Source organism: Pithys albifrons, chromosome 4, assembly GCF_047495875.1.
Source record: "Pithys albifrons albifrons isolate INPA30051 chromosome 4, PitAlb_v1, whole genome shotgun sequence".
Taxonomy (NCBI): Eukaryota; Metazoa; Chordata; class Aves; order Passeriformes; family Thamnophilidae; genus Pithys; species Pithys albifrons.
The window spans coordinates 90,551,585-90,566,030 of NC_092461.1; positions in this window are offsets into that span (position 1 = coordinate 90,551,585).

Below are 14,446 nucleotides of genomic sequence, written 5' to 3' on the forward strand. Positions count from 1 at the left end.
GATTAACAAAATGTTAAATAACATAAAGGATTTTTTGGATGACCCTAGAACAAAGATCTTGAGATTTTGAAATTGTGAAGCAATAGAAACTGACACAATGTTACAAATGTACAAATATCTGGGCTTTTTTAAAAGTGCACTGTTTTCTGCTTTGAAATTAGAAAGAAGAACTGTTTACTTCTGAAAAGAAACAGAATGTCAAGTAGTTTTGATGGGCTAATGCTTACTAGAAAAACGGGGAGACAATCAGAGGTCCAAGATAAAAATGGTATTGCAGTCTGTGAAAGGAAGTGCTAGAGGCAACACCAAAATGTGAGGCAAGGTGAGTGCATGATGTAACAGTATCTGGAGTACTTTTGGTTTTCCTTAAAAATAGCACCACAAACTCGGCAACAAACCAACTCTGTGGCACTTCTAGAAAGCCCTTCAAGCTGTCCCACTTCCTTCAACCAAAACTTCCTGCAAAAAAATATGTTTAGGTTCCAAATTATCAAAATTATGATGTCTGTTATTTGTGAGTTTGCAATTTGTGAGTTCACCTCCATCTCCAGTGTCTTTTGATAGCTTTTCAAGTTTTAGCCTTGCTTATTTTGTTGTCTTTTTATGTATCACTGACTTATTTTGTACACCATCCAGACTCTGTGTCATGGGATTCTTGCATTGATTGAAAATAGATAAAAAATAGAGTCAGAATATAAAATAGAATGAATATATTTTATCAAGCATATCTGCAATGTGTTCTGTTGGTGAATACAGTTTCACCTGATTTATCTTTGCAAGATCTTGCTAGAGGTTATTGTCAGTGGGAAAAACACACAAAAAATATGTTATAGATGAATATGTTTACGTCCCTATTTCATTGTGACATAAGCGATGTTCAGAGTACAAGGATAAAGAGATGCTAGCATGTAGTGTTCTTATTTTTATTTTTTGAAGGCAGATCTGATACTTAAAATGCCGTGCGGTTCTGTTAGAGTACAGCTGATGTTTCTGAGAAGTGGAAATTTTCACTGCTGTTATTCAACTCCATCAAACTTTCAGAGTGCATAAGGCAATGTGATTCATTTCACTTGTTCTGTTTCCTCTATCTGAGGACTGAACTACTTGTAATTCTCGTGGTAACTCATCCTACCACCTGTGGATAAGAGGTTCAGAGAAAACTAGTTTTTTATTCTGTAGCTTTATTTATTCAGTAACAGCAGTTTCAGGCAGTGTCAGTAGGTCTTGCCTCTTCACTGAGAAACTAAGAGTTTCAAATGCAACAACCTGCACAATTAGAATGAATGCTCTCTGAATTACTAGTTTTAAAGTAAAATTAATTGAAATTTCTTGCCTCTTTCTCATCACTATGCTATGCCAGCAGAGTATACTCCAGTCATTTAAGGTGTCAGAGCACTGGTAGGTTTGTAGTTTACCTCTCAATGAATATTTGCTAAGACTTTGTTGTTTCCCAATTAATATTGTGGTTTACTTTCTGATATTTTGTATAAGATTGTATTTACTGATGATTTTTTTAAGTAAAAATATGTGATCTTTATTTATCTACCGTATTTATGTGTTCTACCAATGTCATTTTACATACGTTTTCAATTAAAGAATGTTTTTGACTGTCTACTGAAATTCTTAGTTTTGGTTCTGAAAAAGTAGATGAGTTTTTAAGTATCTCTGTTACCTTAACCAGCTCTGCCAAGCATTCAGTACTTGAAGAATGAAGAACCCTAAGAATCAAAACCAAAGTTTATTTATATTTGCCTTCAAATGCATAAATTTTGCTCATAAATTTTGGAAACTTACATCTTAGTAATACAATGAAGTAAGGCCTCAAAGATATTTAAATTGTAGTACAAATTAAATGAATGGCTGATTTGTAGCACTCATATGTACAAGTTTATTGCACTTAAAAATAATATAAAAATTGACTGAGTTTTTGCTGTAAAGATTAGTACTGATAGAGTTTGAAAGTGGGGAAATATATTAAGTTGGTGAAAAAATTGAATAATAGTTTTCTTTGTATCATTATTACTCTTAAATCACATAATTCAGTTTAAGAGAATACACTTCCAAATATATCTGGAAGAGAGCCATTTGCTTGTTGGAGCATACTTGTATTTATCCAGTAATTCAGCCTTAGCATATCTGTTTTCACTTAATAATGCAGTATCAATATGTTTTTTTAAAAATCTGAAATCCAGCTGGTTCAGACCAATAATTATAAAATTCACATTCATGGCTTACGAAGAATGATATGGCATTGATGCTGATAATAAACTAAGAGTGAGGCCATGTAGGATTTTGGAATAAATTTATTTCAAAAACCTGAAACTTATACACTCTGTAATAATGTTCTTTTTTAGCAGAGCCCATCACTTCTTCTGTGGCACACACAGAAGTTCTGTGCAAAAGATTTGCCTGTGAGTGGTATCCTAAAAATCACTGAGCAGCAGGAGTTGGAGTGACAATGATGTCAGAGGGTGTATAAAGTGACGTTTCTGTGTGCAGACTCGTGTATCTCACACCTTGCTTAACCCTGTCCCTGATACCTCCTGGATACACACTTTGGAAAAACCAAAGAAAAAATATACAAAAAATAATCCTACTGACAGTGCAATTGTCTGGTACAATAAGATTCATAACTTAATGGAATTGGCTTTAAGAATAAGGAGGAAATGTGTTTTCTCCTACTGGGAAAGTGTTTTAGAACCTCACTGTGTGGTGATTGGAAAGTATTATTCAATCTCTGGCCAAAATTTAGTCACAGTCAGATTTTGCCCATTGTTTTGCTGCTAGCATCATCTTTTAGTTTAAGCATCCTTTTTCTATCTCTGGAAAATATAATGATAAAAAAGCCCAGCAGGATAAAAAAAGCAAAACTTTTCCCTGTTTTTGGAAGGGCATCACGAAAAACGTCATTTTGGGTCTTTAGCCTGTGAGAGGAGAAATCTCCTTAAAACCCTGTTGTGAAAGTGCAGTTTAGAAGGGAAATGAATTTTGGAGTGACTGAAGAGTAAGGTACTTTAATATCTCATTTTGCTGGGGTGGGAGCTTGATGAATCTGGTTATTCTTCCTTCTGTATAAGCGTCTCAATTTCTATAAACCTGCACTGCCTTACCAGAGTTGCAGACATAGTTCTTCTGACCAAATATTTTACTGCAGCTGAGTTCAGCACTGCAGAAGCAGATGGAATTTAGAAGCAGGGAAGAAATTTTTACTTATGATGTACTACTTAGAAAATTCAAATATTTGTATTTTCTATAGAATTCAGTTAAAAAAAAAGAAACTTCAAATCCTTGCAGTGAGGCTCAAAATTGAGAGGTTTGCAATCAACTGGCAAAAAATGCTCATGAGATTATGGAAAGCTCAAATAGGCAGAGCTGATTAGATTACAAGTGGGCATGGGAGAAGGCTGGCATCCTTTGGGAATAGTCGCCTCTACCTGTGCACCTGCATCAACAGTTCAGGGCACAGACAGGTTTGCTCCAGCTGCGCAGCCTTCACGTGTCTGTACTGTGCACATCTTTGCTCCACTGATGCTCAGGTAATGGTTTTCATAATTTCTCATTACAGCAAATGCTGGTCAGTGTGTTCCTAGAGATAGCTAAAGAGAGGGAATGTTTCTAGGTTATAAAATCTTGATTCAAACAAACTCAGATTAATGATGTCCTTCTGTACAAGTTCTCCAAACAAGGCAATTAGACTGAAAAATTTCTTAACTAAAACTCATTAGCCTGCCCAGTCTGCTTTGGCAAGCAGCTAAGCCATGTACCCACTGCTCCAAAACTCTGTATAGCTGGAGGGGGAAAGGAGGGCATTGTCTAGTGTTTCAAAATCACCTCACAAGTGTTTAACTAATTGCAGCATGTTATCTGCAATTTTAGGCTGTGTAAGCTAAACTGGTGTTGCATTGGAGAAGGAAAACACGCTCATGAAAATAGTATGTGGTGTTGAACTAAGCTTTTTTCTAAATCATTAAATATACCCATGTCATTTTTACATATGCATATGTGTATATATATATATATATATGTGTGTGTATATGTATGTATATATGTGTGTGTGTGTGTGTGTGTATGTATATGTCAAAGTAGATTTGAAGTTACTATTAACCTGTGTTATTGTAACACAACATTCAGTTATAGTCAAGCAATTTCAGGTCTTTTTGTCTACCTTGCTATTAGGAAGTGCTTGACATCCCAGTCTATGCAGTCAGCACTGGTACTGAAAAATATCAGCATTACAAAACTTTTCATAGTGTCTAACCTAAGTATCTGTTCTCCAAATGTAAATCCATCACTTCTTCCCTTTTCCCTTTGGACATGGGGGTGACATTTTAACAAACATGGAATATCCTTCAGTTTTTCACCTCTAAAGTCTCAACTGTGTTTTTGCCTTCTTTTGGGGAATCTTATGGACTTGTAATTATTCTTTTTTGCTGTCATTTTGAAATTCTTTTGCTACCAGTTATTTGAAATGTGGTACTTGTGGCTGGATATAATACACCATCTTCTTGGTGAGATTTGCTTTAGAGCAAGAGTCCATTGGATGGCCTAAAGCTCTACTACTTTTTCTGCTTGGCAGTGTGATCATGGAGGGACATGATGATGCTGATACATGTTCAGCTTGCAAGATACTAGAGTCTTCCACTGCTCTTCCACAAAACAGTTGTCCTTTGTGGAGATAATTGCTCCTGCTTAAATGCTGAAGACTGTACATAATAATTTCTTCAGTTCATAAATATCCACTTGATCCTGTTCATCAGTGGGATTGCAGCACTTCCCAGTTATGAGTTTTGCACTCACCTTTTTGATATCTTTTTGATATTAGTCTTTATTTTTTTTCTTCCATGTCTTTACAAATAGTTCATTGGATTATTTTTTGCAGATAGTGTGGCACTATATATAGCATTTTCTGGTTCTTTTTTATTCTCATTTAAAGATAGACATTATTTTAACCTTCATAAACCTTATGCTTCCCAAGTTCTCTTCGTCCAATTTTTTAAGCTTACTAGAATCAGCTTTATATCTTTTTTTCTTTAATTTCTTACTGTTTTCCCTTTCTCTAACAAATTTTGGTGGTTTTCATTCATCTAACTCTCTGTTTATTGCATTTAGTGATGAACAAAATAAAATAAGTGCTGCAGTTTTCATAGTTATTTCTCATGACCTGTCACATCTCGCTTCACTTTGTAGCAGATTTTTGCAAAGTATGATTTTCCTTGGTATTTTCCCTATCCTACCATGTAGAGAGGAAAAATTGTGCTTCCTGGAGTCTGTTGAGAAGAACAGGCAACGAATCAGTAGTAGCTGGACAATTGGAATATTTTACAGGGTGAAAATTTTATTATCTGCATTATAGGGATTTCATTGCTGTCTCATCAAGGAACAGCAGTGCTAACCAACAATGATGGAAGAAAAAAGCTTTTTTTTTTATATTAGGAATTTTTTTTAATTCCATCATGTGAAAGCTAAACAAAACAGTTTTCAAAATTACTACAATCACTACTAAAGTGATTAATTGCTATTCTACATGGTGGAACTGATGAAACCTACTATTCATGTAAAAGAGTAGAAGAAAAAGCGGGTGGCTAATAGTTCTAACCAGTAACACATATTTGAGAAAAACAAACCAAACCCCAAACGCACAACATTGCAGTAGAATATGAGTGCAATTCACACTGAAACTTATGCAGTAAAAACACCCTGAATTACAAAAATAAGGCATAGAATGTGAATGACAGAACACAGTTACCCAAGAGCCCTCTTGGTCCACAGTCAAGAGAACACTAACTGACCTCTCAGTGTAGTGCATGTTCATGGGAACATGTGAACTTTGCAACATAATCTCACACAACCATTATAACTGATGCCGTGAGTGCCCCCCTCAAAGCAGGACTCTGAGCTCCGTTAGTGTAGGGTAAGATAAAAAGTAAAGGTCCTTTAATAACACAGGCCTATGGCCCACAGGAATACATGATGACATGCATGTGCCCCAGTTCTTGTTTCCATGGCTTTTATAATAAGATCCCTCCAATCATTGCTTTACACATTTCTCAGTCCAGCCCTGGTTTGACCCCTGGTCCAACACCCCTGGAATTGAGGCTGGGGTTGTCAAGACCCTCTGTCTTCATCAGCTCCTCTTCTTCAGCACATAAAGGTCTTTTGGAGTTTTTCTAATGTTCTGAGTTCTGGGTCACTCCGACCTGTGTTTATGTCTTGTTCTGTAGGCCTTTCTGATAGTTGTCCAATCTTGTACCTTGAAAAAGAGACTAAGCAACTAAAAGAATTTGAGCTACTGATAAATCCTAAGGTTTAGGATGTATAAAAATGAACTTAGGCTGCCATAGTATTAGCACATTACATCTACATTTGCTACAGTTACTGTGTTCCTAAAATCTACAAAATGTGAAAGTCAAAAGTCAAAAACCCCTTTGGCATCATAACCAGTCATTTATTGATGGGGGAAACCCACTCTGCATGGCAATGGCCACTATATGATGCAGAATAAATAAAGAGTAGCTTTTTATATAATAGAAGAGTATGTGGGAGCAAAGTACTTCTTATGTTTCTCTTCCTCTTTTGTTTACTCAGCTGTTTCGTGGAGAGTAAATTTTTCTATGACAAAATTTCCTTATTGCCTCAGAGTTAGGCTATTTTTCTTGGAAGTTCTGCATGGTTTTGTTGTTATTACTAAACTTGGCGGAAAATGAATCCAAAATCTCACTTCATGTGAATTCATTCTTCACAACTCCGACCAATCTGTAAATTCATAATCAATAACATACTTCCTCCATTTCTCATCTTTCCTACTTTTTGGATTATTTTAGTGTTCATCTTATCTCCTTTCTTCAGCCTTATATTCCATTAAGTAGTTTCTAGTGTGTCCTAAGATTGGTTTTGTAACTAGAACTGAAGCAGGAATTTAAATTCTTTCCTGAATTTTGCATTTAGCAGAACCACCCACTGATTATATCTGCTAGAGAACTTGGACCTATCAGAATATTATTCATAAAGTTTCATGAAATAAGAACTTGCATTTTTATACCATTTCTTACTGATTCTTATATTCTGTTCTATGAATCCTTATAAATAAGGATAATATAAATTTTCACACAAAACAACATGATTTAATTAGGTTGTCAGTGAACCTATGCATATCCAGATTTCAAATATAGCTCTTGGGTAATTATATGTTTTGAGCTGCAATGTAATTCATATCTATATTTTTCAGAACAATGAAGGCTTATTTCAAGCCATTTATGTGTTGTATAATATATATACATCGACAATGTGCATGTTAGAATAAGATAAATATGCCTAAAATATGTGTTGCATATTTTTATTTATGATTGTGTTTGGTTTTTATGTTTAAGTTTCTATTTATGTTTAAATTTATTTATGAATGTTATTATAAAATTCCTTCCCACCACAGCATAGTTTCTATATTTATACTGTGCAACAATTTCTTACACTATTTTTGTTGCTGCCAATGCAGATTCAGGGTAGAATTAGTGAATATAACATCTGCATGTATTATTGTGCCTAACAGTGAATAAAATAAATTACTTTAGCTATGATTTTAGAGAGGAAAAAAGGGCTTTATCTTCAAACCAGTGTAGTTTCTTATGATATGATTATTGTATTCTTTTATTAATTCTTATGTTAAATAAATTATAATGTTCATAATAAACATTTTGAATTATTTGTAGAATATGAGATGGTTTTCATGAGCAGTTAATTTTCTGTCTTTTGACTTCACAGAAATCTGAAGGGGACTGGTTTTAATTGTTGTATTCTCAAAAGATATAGAACAACATCTCTTTTATGTTTAAATACAACAACACTGTTAAAATAATGACTGTTTTTCAGGTACCACTCAGGGACTTGGTGAAACATTTGCAAAGTGCTGTGTTACATGTGGGGCATTTTGTGAAAAAAGCATGAAACTTCAGTGTTTCTTGTCTCCTATGAAATACAACTGCACTTGGTAGAACACAATCCAAAATATATGCAGTGTTTTTGACCTTATAATTATACTTGGATTGTCCTCCTATTTGCTGTTTCATGCTGGGCAATTAAAATCCTCTCGCAAAGGGAACAGTGGCATGAGCCTGAGAGTGTGGTCAGATATCTCTCAGGCCATCACTCTGAACAATACTGTGAGCAGTTACAGCTTCATTAAAAAAACCCAGAGAATTAGCAGCATTTTTTTAAAAGCAAGAATTGCATTTTTAAGCCTAGATGTGATTGTTTTATGTTGCAAAGCAATAAAAAGCATATGGCCAGCAACTTACACATTTGGTTTGTTTATCCCTGTCTTATTGAGGCCAATTGCATGATTTAAATCATCCTGTATTTAAAAAATACTGGTTTGCAGCACAGGCAGGCCAAGCAGGCAAGTTTTCCCTCAGTCTGATTTGTTAGAATTCTACTAAAATTCTATGACCGATTTGCAGTTTGTGGAGAAATACATGAAAAGACATGAGGGAAGAATATATAATGTTTTAAATGCTTTACAGTCTCTTTACATGAGCCCCACATGGGCCACATCCTAATAGAGACTCTCAAAAAATTCCACACCAATTCAAAAACTATGGCACTCTGTGTGATACCTCAGGGTATTTGCCTTCATATGCAACCATGATACAAATTTTGGTAGAAGCAGGTACATGATTTCAGGAGTCTCTTTCTCAGCATCATAAAATGCAATAATGCTGCTATTCACTATGGGGTTATACATGTGCTCTACTTGCGAAGATTTTTAGCATTACAGAACTTCCATTTTGTGTGTTCACATCTTTGCTGACAAAACACAGATTGCAATATATGGAAAAAAAGCTTGTTAAAGTCAAAATTGTATTCATATTCAAGTATAAACCAGTTTTTGCTTTTAAAATGAACTCCTGAAGGAAACAACCAGCCATGCTACTTGTTCTTATAATAAAATTATCCACTGCTAAACAGTCCAGAAAAATAAATAAAAAATATAAGGGAAAACAACTCTTTTTCCAAAGTAGGAAAAAATGAGAACAATGATAAGAAGTTGCAAACAAACATCAAATTGCAGAAATGTAAAAGGAATAAGCTAAAATTTAGAGCTACATGAAAAAGAGGAAGAACAGCAAACAGGAGAGCTACAGGTTCAAGAATAATCTTATAAGTACATCCAAGATCTGCAGAGAGAGAATGAAAATCATTTTATAAATCCTTTCCCTGGTTAGAGAAAATTGTTCAGACATGCAAATCTCTCCAATAATTTTTAGTTCTTACTATGTTTTCATACAGCCAAGAAGATGTTACATTTTGTTCATGTCTTATTGCATATTTCAAATGTTTTTTCATCTTTATTTAAAAAAAATATTTTAAACAATATAAATCTCAACATTCTCTATAATCATTTAAGTGTTTGATTAAATTTCCTGTTTCTCCAGTGCTTTGCCTATCTAGAGGAGTACAGCAAAGGATGACACTTCCTCAGCTCGTGGTGCCACAGCTGTTGAGAACCAGGATGTACAGGGCAGGAATATTTCACTGGACAAGTCACTGTAAGGAATTGGCAGTTTTATTCATAAATGATATAGCCAGTACATTCTTCTGTAGAAAGCACAGGTAACAGAGTGAAGTGGGATTCTGAGAGATCACCTATTTTATTCCACCTCATCTAATACAACCATCTTTTCTCATAGCATTCTTACCTCTGGGAACAGCCCTTATCCTTCTCTGTCACTGAAACATGCCACATCAGATTGTGATACAGTATGTCCTTCAGATTCATTTTGTAGAGATACCATCTGCGTGATCGTTCCCCTGTTCATAACTGTGCTGCTGTTTATTTCTACTTATTTGTTGAAATCATGCCAGTTCCTGTTGAATGATATTCAGGTGGTTCCAACTGCAATCATATTCTCAAAAATACTAATCTGTCAACATTTTTCTGACATCTGCAGGTTTATAAGAGGACCTTTTATCATCCAATTTTGCCTCAGAGAAAGTACTAGGGAAGAAAAAATACAGTACAATTGAGGAAAGAATCAAAACCCAAACTCAACAATCATTATCATATTCTGCCTTGCTAAGAGCATGTCAAACTAGAAATACTTTTTGTTTTTAGTATTTTAATTAAGGAGAAGATCTATTTTTTATTGAGGGAAACAAATAACTTGTTTGAATGACACAGTGATATGTAGACCTGCATAACTCAAGATGGACCTCGGTTTATCAAATCCTACTAAATTTCTCTTCCTTTAGAGACTGGATGCTAGAGGGCCTCAGATAAACACTGCACTTGCAAAATATTAGTTTCTTTAAATCTCCAACACAACCAAACTTCCTTTTCTGTGTCTTTGAAACAGAATAGCAGAATCTTTAGGCATCATTAAGCTTTGCAAGAGTACGTTTAATACAAAGGATTTCTCAGCTTTATTCTTCTATAGGTATTTCAGACAGTGAAGCACAAGAAATAATCTACTTGTATTACAGTATACTTTATTTTTCCAGTGGTGCAACATAAACTTTTCACTACACCTCTGACCTAGAAAATGAAGTGTTAAAAGTTATGTCACCTTTTCATCAAAGTGAAATACAGTTTTAGATAAGGTTCATTTCTAAAACAATTGATACAAGGAAAAGACAGTAGAGCTGTTTCTCTCTGTCTTCTTCCATTAATTCCATTGTATCTGATTTCACTTAAATTCTTTATCAATGGTTTATATCAATAGATTTTAAACCCTCTCTTTCTGATTTATCAGCATTAGAGCTTTGGAAACTCCATTATTCTCTCAGTAAAGATGTGAATATGCTCATATATGTGTAGTGTCACTCAGCTTTAAGGAAAATAAGAAAATTATTTCCCTTATTACAGTCAGCAGTGTGTGACTACACAGAATGGCAAGTCACATGAAGAAGACCACAGTTTTCACATAGTCATTGAAGTAAAATTGCTCTCTATAGATCCAACCCAAAGCTCACCACAGTTCTTATTCACTTCACAAAGTTTCTGATCTGTCCTAAAATCCCAAATGAGACTCTCTTCACTTTTTTTCTTTATGAAAAGGAAATTGTATAACTACCTTTTTTTAATACATTTTATGCGAACGAACTTTTCTGAACTACATTCCTTAACAGATTCAACAATAGGACTTTCATTAATGATGAACTCCACAGCTTTTATAATACAGCTTTTCATAACCTGGTTCACTTTATGGTATCTTTTGAAATCTTTTAAAAATGCCAAAGATCAAGCTTTTGTAATGGATACCTTTTATGACACATAGCAAAAACAGACTCCCAATTTTCAGAGTTTAATTATGCAAGTTTCTCTTAAAATTCAAAAGATAAAAGGGTATTAAAACTAGCATACCCATCAGGTTCTTGCTTTTCAAAACCTCTGTTTTTAGGAGTAAGCTCTGCCTTAGACAGATAACAGGAAATTTCTTTGGTGTCTTTGTTCCCAAAAAAATGATCATTACGTTTAGAAACCTGACAGACATAATTAATGCTAAAGAATAAGATTTCATGTGGTGGTGTTTTTTGTGATACAGAGAAAACTCTTTGCTTTTGAATGGGTGAGGATCTGGGGCCAAACAAAAATCAGTTAAAATGCCAGCAGACCTCAAGAGGAGAGGATAACAGGTTCTCAAATTAGAAACCATGAAAATGGTCTATTGAGTTTCTGGGTATTGCTACGTATTTTTTTAGTACTACATATTTTTTTAGTACTTTTTTCCATTTTCAAAAGGAAGGATGATACCCCAAAGTTTTTGTAGTAGCAAAGTTGGACAAGCTTGGGATTTCATAAGATTCATTTTGTATCTACTATCCAGAGCTTTTGGCCGAATAACCCTCCATTGCTGGGGGTTGAAGTTGGGAAGCTTTGGAGAAGCATGCCAGCTCCCCAGAGAAAGATGTTTTCTAAGAAAAACAAGTTTTTATTTCCACAAATATTGTGACATCTTTGCCCCTACTTCCAGCAAACCTTCCCAGAGCAAATTAACTACGGATGAACAAAAATAAGCATGTTTCTCTGACAGCTGCTGATAGTTCTCTACAACCTTACATTTGGGTTTTCACACTATGCTGAAAAATAACACTTGCAATGTGATTTTAAGAACCTCACAAAAGTAAGAAGACTTGCATGGATGTGTTTTTGAAGCAAGATTTTTCCAAGTCATTAACCCTATGCATCTTCTATTCCACTCATGTTTGAAGACAGTAATTTCCTGAATGAGGGAGGGTCTTTCTTTGGTCCTTGCACATTGCTGAGTATTTCACCAGGCACATGCATTCTCTTCAGTGCAAGAAAAATGTTTTTGATGTTAAAACTAAGCTGCATTTGCTGTCATCAGGTAATTTATAGAACAAATGGACAACTCTTTTTATCTCTTGATGGGTAAAAAGTGAAACATTTCAGTTACTTCAAGGGAAAAAGCTAAAATGGTTTTGCAGTAAAGAAGAGCTACACTCCTTATAAGGGACAAATTACTAGATACTTACACATAAGCAAAAATTTGATGCAAACTTTAGTATTTCTGTGACTGTTTTATCATGATCTCTGTGCTATTGGCATGTAGTTTATAATTCTGTAAAATCTGTTGCGTAGAGACCTCATTGCCAATAATTATGGAAACACCAGTGAAAAATGCTTTTCATTTTATGATGGTAAGATTGTGCTATTGCTCTTTTGGAATCCTTATCAGAGAACACTGAGAGTAAGGCATCTGAGAGGGATGAGAAACTTCCCTTTTTTCCTCCTAAACACACTCTAAAATACATTTTTATTTGCTAGGTGCAATAGTAAGATACTGAATTTACATAAAGTTATTTTGAGGTTCTTAACTCTTGATAGTTAATTTGTAGTGAATAATTGTGGAGAACAAAGTTATGCATAAAAGTCTGAAAATCTAGAAGTACAAATTCTGGCAGAGAAGGTGATGTATCAGATCTTTGATGAACTTGGCAACAGGAAAACAATAATGAATCTTCTACTGATTGGCACAGCACCAAGATGACTGTGAGGTTCAACGTTAAAAATATGGAGCCAGGACAAGTCCTCTCCCTTAGTTACACTGCCAGTAGAAGAAAATAGAAAGAAATAAGCCTTGACTTAGTGGAGCTGGGCTTAGGATCAGAGCCTGACATGAATATTGCTTCAGATGTGCCAGGAGACTCCATGACTTCCAGAGGAGAGTGCAAGGCAAGCCAGACCCTGGGGACCTCTCAGGATTTCTTGTGCCGAGCCTGGCAGCTGTGAGCCCTGAACTGTGCAACCTCACTCTTTCTAAAGATAGATTAAACTGAGGCTTATTTCCTGTCAGTTGAGGCTGGTTTTCCTTGGTATTTGGGATTATTAAAAACATTCCAACTGCGTGGGCTCCTCTTGTTGTTTTAATTTCCTTTTATTTTCTTTTGTTCCTGAAACCAGTACTTTGAAGTGTTTGTTTTAATCTCACTTATCTGAAACTCATTCTTGGATGAAATAGAGCACATTTTAGATTTAGGATTAGGTTAGAAAACATACTTTTAGAAAATTTCTATGTTAGTCACAGTACTGATTTCACTGCCTAAATGCTTGTCAGTGCAGCTTACAAGGGCAGGTGTCTCTCTCTAGAGTTAACTTGGGTTTGATTTGACTTGGGTACAGACTTCTTTCCTGCCAGGACTTTACACTAGTCTTCACAACAGTGAAGACCAGATCACTGAACATTCAGTGCCTGCCCAGCCAAAAGCACATGGCAGATAGGTGCTTGAAATGGAGCCTGATCATTAGTGTGTGTAAGCAAATAACCCTGGCACTTAAAGGCTGTAGTAGCTGCTGGTTAAAATTTAAAATAAAGCTGGTGGAACACTGTTGCCATTTGATTCAAACAAAACATAGAGATTTCAACCATTGCTTATCAGTTCTGTTACTTAATTGTTCATGTTCATTTTAAATAAATACATCTGTGTTTTGGATACTATAAAAACAGCTTATCATGTAAAGAATGTGGTTGTGTTCCTGCTATAATTAATAGGAGTGGAGCAGCCTCAGTTAAACTTACTAAACAGAAGCAAGAAAACTCTAATACACCCAACTTAAACCTAAGGTATATATCTAGAATGTGCTAGCAGTTCCTTGAAAATGTATATTATGGTCTCCTCCATTATGTTACTTCTTAATATCATCCTTTTGCTTTTACTTTCTCTCTTCTCTTTTGCCCTTCAGTTCAAAGTATTTCAGAGCATCAGAGGATTGTCTTGTTTCTCACTAGTAGAAATTTTATAGCTGCCTGTGCACTGCATGTGCTGTGGCTAAAGGGCACCTGCCTGTGCCTGGAGGTGCATGGGCTGCTAGGATAGCAGTGAGGGCTCTATGTAAGAGCTTGTTGCAGTAAACTGTATCTCCAAATCTCCTTCTAAGATTTTCTCTCTGGAATATTACAATGCAGAGCCAGGAAGCAAGTGGCATATGTAACCA